At 47.5% G+C, this 12,135-nt stretch overlaps 1 long non-coding RNA gene across 1 annotated transcript; it reads right to left on the bottom strand.

The window, feature by feature from the left end:
• Positions 1-5,484: 5,484 nt before the first annotated feature.
• LOC123489674 lies at positions 5,485-6,852 on the bottom strand. Its single transcript, XR_006660594.1, has 3 exons — positions 6,824-6,852; positions 5,745-5,795; positions 5,485-5,640 (listed from the first exon to the last, which is right to left on the bottom strand). It is a non-coding gene; the product is annotated as an uncharacterized LOC123489674 (long non-coding RNA).
• Positions 6,853-12,135: the final 5,283 nt, after the last annotated feature.

Raw genomic sequence — 12,135 nt, 5'->3', positions numbered from 1 at the left:
CGGACCATGTGATACGCATTGCGTAGGTCTAGCTTGGTGAATACCGTAGCACCCTGTAAAGGAGTCGAAGGCAGAACTCATCAAGGGCAGGGGATACTTGTTCTTGACCGTGATGGCATTCAACCCCGATAATCAATACACGGTCGAAGAGAGCCATCCTTCTTACCCACAAAGAAGAATCCTGCCCCCAGGGGTGATGACGAGGGACGAACGAGACCAGCCGCTAGGGACTCCTTGATGTAGGTCTCCAACGCCTCACGTTCAGGTCGGGAGATACTGTATAACCTTCCCTTGGGGTAGACAGCTCCGGGAACAGGTTGATGGCACAATCATATGGTCGGTGGGGAGGGAGTGACAGAGCCTTCTGCTTACTGAAAACTTCCCCCAAATCGTGATATGTCTCGGGAACCAGGGACAAATCTGGGGGTTTAGCCTCAATCACCTGACTGGGAACCGAATGGGGGCAGGCAGTCTTGAGACAGTTAGCATGACAATCAAGGCTCCAACTCGTTACCTTGCCCGTCACCCAATCGAACGTGGGATTGTGTTCCTTCAGCCAGGGGTATCCAGGACCAGAGGAACATGGGAAGACGGCAGAATGAAGAATGAAATCATCTCAGAATGATTCCCCGACAACCGCATCTTAACCGGTTCAGTCCTCATCGTGATACGTGCCAGACTACTGCCGTTCAGAGTGGTCGCTTCAATGGCTTCCGGCAATTGCTCCTTGGAAAGCCCCAGCTGTTCCACCAACTCGGCATCAAGAAAGCTTCCATCGGCACCTGAATCGATAAAAGCGTTAATCGCTAAGCTTTGATTCCTGTTCACAAGGGTAGCCGGGAAACGGGGTCTGACAGAGGTACTGAGAGGGTTGAAACTGGCTCGCTAAAAGTCCTCCCAACTTTAGCGAGCCGGGCAGTTTGACGACCGCCGGGAACAAGTGGAGATGTAATGTCCCGAGCGACCACAGTAGAGGCAGCAGTTGGTCTTACGTCTATGTTGACGCTCCTCCTTGGTTAACCGTGCCGCCCCACTTGCATGGGTTCCAGAATCGGGAGAGAGGTCCTCTCCACTAATCCTTTGTGGTGGAGAATGATCGACGTGTTCTGGTCCACCACCCGACCCGACTGGGAACTGAGAAGCTGATCGATTGGACGGACCCCATTGCTTCTCCCTCCTTCGCTCTCGGACTCGATTATCCACCCGAATAGACAAGGCTACCAAGCTGTCCAGGTCACTAGGCTCCGGATAGGAGATCAACTCATCCTTGAGCTGCTCCGACAGACCCTGGTAAAGGCCGCTTCAGAGACTCCTCGTTCCACCCACTCTCCACAGCCAACGTCTTGAACTCGATCACGAAGTCGGCCACGCTACGAGTTCCTTGGTGAAGAGAAAACAGGCGCCCTAGCTGCGTCCCTCCCTCGGACGGAATGGTCGAAGAGCTTCCTCATCTCGGCCGTGAACCCCTGGTATGAAGCCATGCAGGGATCCTGTCGTTCCCAAACGGCTGAAGCCCACTCCAGCGCCCGACCACGCAGCAACTCAATCACAAAGGCTATCCTAGCCTTGTCTGTAAGCATAAGAGTAGGGCTGTAGATCGAACACTAATCCACACTGCATAAGGAAGGAACGGCATCTTCCCAGCTCCCCCCCTCATATTTATCCGGCGTCGGAACCTTGGGCTCACGGAGGGACACAACTTCAGAAGCGGCAGGCGAGATGGGTGAAACCGGTAGTGGATCCTCCACCGGACACTTGCGTTGGTTCTGGACCTCCGTCAGACCGGTAGAAAGGTTCGAACTGACAACGCGATCTCCTGTAGTACCGTGCTATGATGGCCCAACATCTTCTCCTGCTGGGTAATGGCATGGCGAACAGAGTCCAGGTCCGCTGGGTTCATTACTGGCCGGATCGTTCTGTCACGGTTTACTAAGCCAGAACCCAGAAGCAGACCAGGACAAGGTACGTTGAGACAAAGGTGAGTGTTTATTTAATAGATTCCCGAGTGAGGCTGAATAATCCAGGGAACAGAGCGGGTGGCGTGGATGGGTTGTTGAGGGTGCAGTGGTTGGTCCGGTAATGGCTCGGCAGCCGCCCGACCATCAGGCAGAGGTTGGGAGAAGGTTCCGGGTGAGAGACTGCAGATAGAAACAAACGGAGGTAAGTACACGGCAAGCCAACAATGTGCAAAACAACAAAACTAACACTAGTAGCTCAGAGGCTGATACGCTGACAAACATACTGTTCATGGCTAACGATCCGGCAGGAACTGGATGTTAGGCCAGAGCCTAAGAAGGGTGATGATCAGGACCAGGTGTGCAGATTGCTGATGGGATGCAGGTGCGGAAATCAAGAGCGCTCCCCGGAGCGTTCCCGAACCCTCGGGAAACTGGAGATCACGAACAGAAACACTAGTCACCAGACAGGACCCGACTCAGACTGCCGGGATCGTTACAGTCTCTCTCCCTTCACCACTCTGTTCTCCCTTTCTTTCTTTCTTTCTTTCTTTCTTTCTTTCTTTCTTTCTTTCTTTCTTTCTTTCTTTCTTTCTTTCTTTCTTTCTTTCTTTCTTTCTTTCTTTCTTTCTTTCTTTCTTTCTTTCTTTCTTTCCCCCCGTCCCTCCCTCCCTCCTTCTCTCTGTCATCTGTTGTGAGGATAAATGCGTCTTTGCATGTGCCTGTTCCACACCCCTGTTATAGAGACACAATGGAGCCAGCCTGCTCCACAAAGGTTACGGTGATCTACAGCCTTCTCTGTGCCACAGAGGTCAACCTCTCTCAATGGGCAGCACTTATACTCACTCACACACACACACACACACACACACACACATACGTGTTTATAGACAATATCAGGACTTATGACAAAAATGTGACATATTGGGACATGCCTTTCCCAAGGTCCAAGAGACCTGGGAATCAGAATAGTTTGGTCCCATGATTCTAGGAATACATCCATCTGTTGAGATTTTGTCTAGGGCTATATTTTGTTCAGACCTGATTTTAATAGTATATATGAGGACTTTTTCGGGTTCATGTGACATATAAGGCCCATAGCAACAGCAGCCCATAGATACACACTGATTTTCAGGTTTATGTGACTTATGAAGAACCTGTAAATAGGGTCTGTATTTTAACGTGGTTCCGGTTACATGTTGAAATGTCTGCATAAGAATCATAGGTGTACAATACTTAACTAAAGCTTTTAAAAAATTATTATAATCCTCCTGAGTGGCGCAGTGGTCTAAGGCACTGCATCGCAGTGCTAACTGTGTCACTAGAGATCCTGGTTCGAATCCAGGCTCTGTAGCAGCCGGCGCGACCGGGAGACTCATGGGCGCGCACAATTCGTCCAGCGTAGGGGAGGGAATGGCCGGCATGGATGTAGCTCAGTTGATAGAGCATTCGCAACGCCGGGGTTGTAGGTTCGATTCCCACAGGGGGCCAGTATAAAAAAATATATATATGTAAGTCGTTCTGGATAAGAGCATCTGCTAAATGACGTAAATGTAATGTAATGTATAATAATCATGCTCACCAGACAGGTAACCTTCAACAGAAATGCCTATCCATGTTCACATAGCTCATAAATATAATGTATTCTCAGTCTACTGTTTAAGTCGTATTATTGTTATTTATAACAATACATTTGCAGTCAATATTCATGTAAAAAAAGAGGGAACACTTTATGCCTTACTTTTATTGAGTGCCAGCGAAAATATGCAAATTAACAAATCAATTGAACACCCAGAATAGACTACCTACACTTTGCCTCCTTCCCTGCTATGCACAAGGCAGTAGAAATGGCATGTTTGAAATGAATGAAACTCTCTATTAAAGCATCCAGCTTCTATGAAACATGACAGTGTACATTCAGCTAACCTGTCTAAATAACGTTAGGGATTTACATCATAGTTACATAGTGCAAGTTACCATACACGAGGCCTGTTACAAGCACCCATTGAAATGGAATAGTTTAACAGTAATTTAAACACCTTGCCACATTCAACAACTTGTGGTTAAGAACAAAGTGCTTCTGAAAACTTAAGAACAATAACAATCCCTTTAAGTACTGTTTATCTCTTTTCCCTGTCAATGAGAGCAGAGTATTAACCTATATCATCAACTGTTATTCCAAAAAATGTGACCATAAGTGGCAAACATATGCTCATTAATAGCCCTCAATTATACATAAACATACGAACATGTGGGATCTACAGTCCGAGCCTATGTGGCATGTTTGTACAAGAACCAACAATATAAATCATTTAAGGAAAATAAAATAATATGAACATGAAACCCACAGATATTAACACTATCTGAGGAGAAGCTGATTGAAATTGGAATTGAATGGTACCTGAGCTACAGTTGGCATGCTCTAGTTCTATCTATTCATCTTCCTTTTTAATGCTACGTTTCTGTTGTGGATGTAGTATTTGATAGCAACCCAGTCTCTGTCTTTCAGAGCTACTGGCTCTGCTTGGAGGCAGGAGTCACAGTCCTTTTTACCTGGTATTCTGCAGCTTGTTATGAAATGAAGCAAATGCCGCTCAACAGCTTTCACTTCATCACCTGTCCACTTGCTTCTCACCTTCACAGCTTTCATAAATGGAAACAAAATACAACTGATTAACAATGAGCTCTGCTAAAGTGACAAATGGAGGATATAATACAAAGGATTCTAGTTAGTAGTTATATGATGTTATCAATACATGTGAATACAAAATGCTTACTAACCTTGCTTTCCTTTGGAGCACTTTGAGGATGCTTGGGATGACTATTTTACCATGTCTTGGTTGTGTGTTGCTCATGTGACGTTATCCAAGGTGGTTGACTCAGGAGTGCCCTCCATGTTGTCCAGGGTGGTTGACTCAGAAGTGCCCTCCATGTTGTCCAGGGTGGTTGACTCAGAAGTGCCCTCCATGTTGTCCAGGGTGGTTGACTCTGGTGTTTGCCTCAGAAGTGTCTGGTCCCTAGAAGTCTCTGTTGTTGAGCCTTTGCAAAGTAATGATAAATGTGATTATGTTCTATGAGCTTTATGACAATACGTTTGCTTGCTTGTATTATTCACTGTAAACAACCTCAATGTCAGGCAATATTCAATTCTACATTAGATATTAACTGATATTTGAGATATAAACATAAACTGATTGCAAATCCATAAATGTGGAATTACTTATCACCACCAATGTGATTGTTTAAAAACAGATAGAGGATAATTTCGATAATCCACACAGAAATGTGCATTTATGTTACATAACTTAAAGATATTACCACATATATGCAAGTCAGGATACCTTTGCATTGATGTAGGTCAGCAATGGTTTCTTCGCTGGAATCATCATCACTCATTTCTACTTCATCTGGTTGGGTAAAAAACATTTCGGCCAGTTATTTAAATTAAGGACTAACAACACTTATAATAGTTATATTTGAAGTGACTAAAAACTATATTCCAAACAAAATGTTACCTTCAGGGATTGACCTCAATGTCATCCAGCCCTTTCCCCTGCAGGTAAGGCAGTCTTCCTTTTAAGATTGACCTCTGTCTCTCAGCTATCTCTTTTTTAGCCTTCTCATAACGATCCTCACAACGATCATGATGGCGCCTCAGATTTTGCAAATGGCGTATTTTTCTAAGCTGTACAAATCAAAAATTAATTTGTATAAGTCTTACTTGAAATTTCTGTGTTAATTAAGAACATTTAACTATTTTATCTAATGAAAATAATGCAGCTTTCTTACCAGCTTTGAAGTAGGACACTGGAAGGGTACAAATCCACTGGACTTGCTTGCCTTGAATTAAATGATGAAAAATAAATATTTGTTTGTAATAACACAGTACCGTAACAGTAAATTAGGATATTATACATTATACTGTATGTGAAAATAATTTGGCTTAAGAAATTAACAATACTGTTTTGGATCTGGGGTTTTTAAACAAGACTCTATAGAAATGGTTAAAACTGTACAATATCTGCTAACCAACAATATGAAGACCTGGGATCTTGTCAATTTGTTATCTGCAACAAATTACAACAATAACATGTCAGAAATATTGTGTTATATAATATAGATCATATCTAATTAGTAAACTAATTATCATACTCAGTTCAGTCACAATATATTCCTACCACCTGTCTATCATAATCGCTTTGGGGTGAGACTCATTGCTGTGGTCAAGGGCTGCATTGACCACAGATGTTAGGAAAGATAATTCATATGTGGATCTGGGCTTTTTATGCAAGACTCAATAGAAATGGTTATAACTGTACAATATCTGCTAACCAACAATATGAGGACCGTGTAACACACACACTCTACTCTGTTTGGGTCATACCATATCGGGACGTCATCTGAAACACATTTACGTCTTGGACAGACTAAGTACGAAATGAGGACATGACGACTGAACACATCTAGAGTCAAGGTTCCTGACTTTGAGTTATCCTTTTGTGGTCAAATAAAGCTCACAACCTGAAAAGTAATGTAAATGGATCTACTGCCATATGAATTAAATCACACAAATTGATAAGAAGTATGTTAAATGGGCAAAAACATTGCCCAAAAAAGAAACAAACATAGGTATTAGAGAGAATATAGATTAATTTTATGTTTTGAGGGGCGGTTAGTTCTGTCAAATGGTCGGGCTAATTTTGTTTATGCAATGATATCCAAACAAGTTACGGGATGTGAATATTGTGAACATTTTACAAAAAAAGTTGGTTGTATTACAGTAAAAAGCCATTTAATTTATATACTGGAATGAACTGAGACATCAATTTAATTTATATAGAAAATATCTACAATAAATGTGTAATAACCTGTTGGAAGGATGAAGTGGATTTCTGTCTCACTTCTGGGTCTGCTGAAGGTTGAGCTGGGATCTTGTCACTTGGTGTCTGCAACAAAATACAACAACAACATGTATGAAATATTGTGTTATATAATATAGATCATATCTAATTAGTAAACTAATGATCATACTCAGTTCAGTCACAATATATTCCTACCACCTGTCTATCATAATCTCCTTTGGGGTGACACTCATTGCTGAGGTCAAGGGCTGCATTGACCACAGATGTTAGGAAAGATAATTCATATGTGGATCTGGGCTTTTTATGCAAGACTCTATAGAAATGGTTAAAACTGTACAATATCTGCTAACCAACAATATGAGGACCGTGTAACACACACACTCTACTCTGGTTGGGTCATACCATATCGGGACGTCATCTGAAACACATTTACGTCTTGAACAGACTAAGTACGAAATGAGGACCTGACGACTGAACACATCTAGAGTCAAGGTTCTTGACTTTGAGTTATCCTTTTGTGGTCAAAGAAAGCTCACAACCTTAAAAGTAATGTAAATGGATCTACTGCCATATGAATTAAATCACGCAAATTGATAAGAAGTATGTTAAATGTGCAAAAACACTGCCCAAAAAACAAACAAACATAGGTATTAGAGAGAATAAAGATTAATTTTATGTTTTGAGGGGCGGTTAGTTCTGTCAAATGGTCGGGCTAATTTTGTAACGATCCCGGCAGTCTGAGTCGGGTCCTGTCTGTGGACTAGTTTTTTCTGTTCGTGATCTCCAGTTTCCCGAGGGTTCTGGAACGCTCCGGGGAGCTCTCTTGATTTCCGCACCTGCATCCCATCAGCAATCTGCACACCTGGTCCTGATCATCACCCTTCTTAGGCTCTGGCCTAACATCCATTCCCTGCCGGATCGGTTAGCCATTAACATCATTCTCCCGGAACCTTTCACCCAACCCCCTGCCGGGCCATCATTTAATCTGCCACTTCACCTCCACCTACTCATCTCCGCCACCCGCTCCGTCTCCTGGATTATTCTGCACCTTTTTGAATATGTAATAAACACTCACCTTCGTTCTACTCTCCTTGTCCTGGTCTGCTTCTGGGTTCTGTCTTAGGGAACCGTGACAGAACGATCCGGCCAGTATGAACCCAGCGGACCTGGACTCTGTTCGCCATGCCATTACCCATCAGGAGAAGATGTTGGGCCATCACCTAGCACGGAGCTACAGGAGATCGCGTGGGCAGTTCGGAACCTTTCTACCGGTCTGACGGAGGTCCAGGACCAGCGCAAGTTTCCGGTGGAGGATCCACTACCGGTTTCACCCATCCCGCCTGCCGCGTCTGGAGCGGTGTCCTTCCGTGAGCCCAAGGTTCCGACGCCGGATAAATATGAGGGGGAGCTGGGAAGATGCCGTTCTTTCTCATGCAGTGTGGGTTAGTGTTCGATCTACAGCCCTACTCTTATGCCACAGACAAGGCTAGGATAGCCTTTGTGATTGAGTTGCTGCGTGGTCGAGCGCTGGAGTGGGCTTCAGCCGTTTGGGAACGACAAGACCCCTGCATGGCTTCATACCCGGGTTCACGGCCGAGATGAGGAAGCTCTTCGACCATTCCGTCCGAGGGAGGGACGCAGCTAGGCGCCTGTTTTCGCTTCACCAAGGAACTCGCTGCGTGGCCGACTTCGTGATCGAGTTCAAGACGTTGGCTGTGGAGAGTGGGTGGAATGAGGAGTCTCTGCAAGCGGCCTTTTACCAGGGTCTGTCGGAGCAGCTCAAGGATGAGTTGATCTCCTATCCGGAGCCGAGTGACCTGGACAGCTTGGTAGCCTTGTCTATCCGGGTGGATAATCGAGTCCGAGAGCGAAGGAGGGAGAAGCAATGGGGTCCGTCCAATCGATCAGCTTCTCAGGTTCCAGTCGGGTCGGGGATTGGACCAGAATACGTCGATCATCGTCCACCACACAGGATTAGTGGAGAGGTCCTGTCTTCCGATTCTGAACCAATGCAAGTAGGCGGCACGGGTTAACCAAGGAGGAACGCCAACTCAGACGTAGGACTAACTGTTGCCTCTACTGTGGTGGTTCGGGACATTTACCTCGCCACCTGTTCCCGGCGGTCGTCAAACTGCGCGGCTCAGTAAAGTTGGGAGGACTTTTAGCGAGCCAGTTTCACCTCTCAATACCTCTGTCAGACCCCCGTTTCCCGGCTACCCTTGTGAACAGGAATCAGAGCTTAGCGATTAACGCTTTTATCGATTCAGGTGCCGGCGGAAGCTTTCTTGATGCCGAAGTTGGTGGAACAGCTGGGGGCTTTCCAAGGAGCAATTGCCGGAAGCCATTGAAGCGACCACTCTGAACGGCAGTAGTCTGGCACGTATCACGATGAGGACTGAACCGGTTAAAAGATGCTGTTGTCGGGAATCATTCGGAGATGATTTCATTCTTCATTCTGCCGTCTTCCCATGTTCCTCTGGTCCTTGGATACCCCTGGCTGAAGGAACACAATCCCACGTTCGATTGGGTGACGGGCAAGGTAACGAGTTGGAGCCTTGATTGTCATGCTAACTGTCTCAAGACTGCCTGTCCCCATTCGGTTCCCAGTCAGGTGATTGAGGCTAAACCCCCCAGATTTGTCCCTGGTTCCCGAGACATATCAGCGATTTGGGGGAAGTGTTCAGTAAGCAGAAGGCTCTGTCACTCCCCTCCCCACCGACCATATGATTGTGCCATCAACCTGTTCCCTGGAGCTGTCTACCCCAAGGGAAGGTTATACAGTATCTCCCGCCCTGAACGTGAGGCTTTGGAGACCTACATCAAGGAGTCCCTAGCTGCTGGTCTCGTTCGTCCTCGGTCATCACCCCTGGGGCAGGATTCTTCTTTGTGGGTAAGAAGGATGGCTCTCTTCGACCGTGTATTGATTATCGGGGGTTGAATGACATCACGGTCAAGAACAAGTATCCCCTGCCCTTGATGAGTTCTGCCTTCGACTCCCTTACAGGGTGCTACGGTGTTCACCAAGCTAGACCCTACGCAATCGTATCACATGGTCCGGATCAGAGAGGGAGACGAGTGGTTGACGGGTTTCAATACACCGATGGGTCACTTCGAGTATCAGGTGATGCCGTTTTGGACTGACCAATGCTCCAGCGGTATTCCAGAGTATGGTGAACGACGTCCTGAGAGATATGATCGGTCTCTTTGTGTTTGTTTACCTGGATGACATTCTGATCTTCTCGAAGGAACCTTCCGACCACGTCCAGCATGTCCGGCAGGTTCTGCAGCGATTGTTGGAGAATCGCCTGTTCGTGGAAGGCCGAGAAGTGCGAGTTTCACGCCCACACGACATCCTTTCTCGGGTACATCATCTCCAGGGGAGAGATTAGGATGGACCAGGAGAAGGTTAGAGCGGTTCTGGAATGGGCCCAGCCCGGTACGAGATTGCAGCTCCAGAGATTTTGGGGTTTGCGAATTTCTACCGCAGATTCATCCGGGATTACAGCCGTGTGGCCGCTCCGTTAACGGCCTTGACTTCCAGTATCAGGAGCTTCAAGTGGAATCCGAGGCGGATCGAGCGTTTCTGGATTTGAAGAGGCGATTCACCAACGCACCGATTCTCTCTCAACCGGACACGGCCCGCCAGTTTGCCGTTGAAGTGGACGCGTCCGATGTGGGAGTTGGCGCCATCCTGTCGCAGCGATGCTCCACGGACAGTAAACTCCATCCCTCGCCTACTACTCGTCGCCTTCGCCTGCGGAGAGGAATTACGATGTGGGTAACCGGGAGCTTCTCGCGGTGAAACTTGCCTTGGAGGAGTGGCGCCACTGGTTGGAGGGCGGAGCAGCCGTTTATTGTCTGGACTGACCACAAGAATCTTGCTTACGTGCAATCGGCTAGACGTCTCAACTCCCGTCAGGCCAGGTGGTCGTTGTTTTTCGGACGATTCAATTTTTCCCCTGACGTCCGACCTGGATCTAAGAACGGCAAGGCGGACGCCTTGTCTCGGATGTTCTCCAAGACGGAGGAGAGTGGGTCCAAGACCGAGACAATTCTTCCCCGGAACTGCGTCGTGGGAGCTGTTAGGTGGAAGATTGAGGAGGAGGTGATGGCGGCTCTTCGGACGCAGCCCGGTCCCGGTAACGGTCCACCCGGTCGGTTGTTTGTGCCTGAGTTGTTCGTCCTGCGGTCCTCAAATGGTCCCACGCCAGCAAGATGGCTTGTCACCCTGGCGTGGCTCGGACGATGGCGTTTCTTCGCAGACGTTTTTGGTGGCCTGCCATGGCCGAGGATACTCGGGGTTATGTTGCTGCCTGTCCAGTGTGTGCGCAGAATAAGAGTACCAATCGGCCCAGCTCTGGACTACTTCACCCCCTTCCTATTCCCCGCGACCATGGTCGCATCTGGCCCTGGACTTTGTCACTGGGTTGCCCGCTTCTGAGGGGAACACGGTCGTTCTGACTATCGTGGACAGATTCAGCAAGTTCGCCCACTTTGTGCCAATTGCCAAGCTTCCCTCTGCCTCGGAGACGTCCGAGATCCTGGTTAGGGAGGTTTTTCAGGGTCCACGGGTTGCCCAGTGATATCGTTTCCGACCGTGGCCCTCAGTTTACCTCTGCTGTCTGGAAGTCCTTCTGTTTGGCCATTGGAGCTACAGTCAGTCTCACATCTGGTTTTCACCCCCAATCTAATGGTCAGGCGGAGAGAGCCAACCAGAAGATGGAATCCACGCTACGCTGCCTGGCCTCTTCCAACCCCACCTCCTGGGTCTCTCAGTTGCCTTGGGTTGAGTATGCCCACAATACTCTCCCTACATCTGCCACTGGGATGTCTCCCTTCCAGTGCCTGTATGGCTACCAACCTCCCTTGTTCCCTTCTCAGGAGAAGGAGCTCTCAGTGCCTTCTGTTCAGGCCCATATTCGGTTGCCACCGGACCTGGCATCGGGCCAGAAAGGCACTCCTTAGAGTTTCGGACCGGTATCAGCTCCAGGCGAATCGCCGCCTGATCCCCGCTCCCACCTACACCATCGGAGATAGGGTCTGGTTGGCCACACGGGATCTTCCTTTACGGACTGAGTCTAGGAAGTTGTTACCGAAGTTCATTGGTCCGCTTTGTGGTGGAGAAGGTGATCAATCCGGTGGCAGTTCGACTCAAACTCCCGAGGACGCTCAGAGTCCATCCCACCTTTCATGTCTCCTGCCTCAAGCCTGTTTTCCTCAGTCCTCTGTTGCCTCCCTCCGCCTCCTCCTCCTCCTCCTCGGATGATCGGAGGTGGTCCTGCCTACACGGTGCGAAGCATCATGGATTCCAGACGGGC

The sequence above is a fragment of the Coregonus clupeaformis genome, unplaced genomic scaffold, assembly GCF_020615455.1.
Source record: "Coregonus clupeaformis isolate EN_2021a unplaced genomic scaffold, ASM2061545v1 scaf3158, whole genome shotgun sequence".
NCBI lineage: Eukaryota > Metazoa > Chordata > Actinopteri > Salmoniformes > Salmonidae > Coregonus > Coregonus clupeaformis.
Note: the sequence above shows the minus strand (reverse complement) of the source record. Positions and strands in the feature narration are given on the sequence as shown.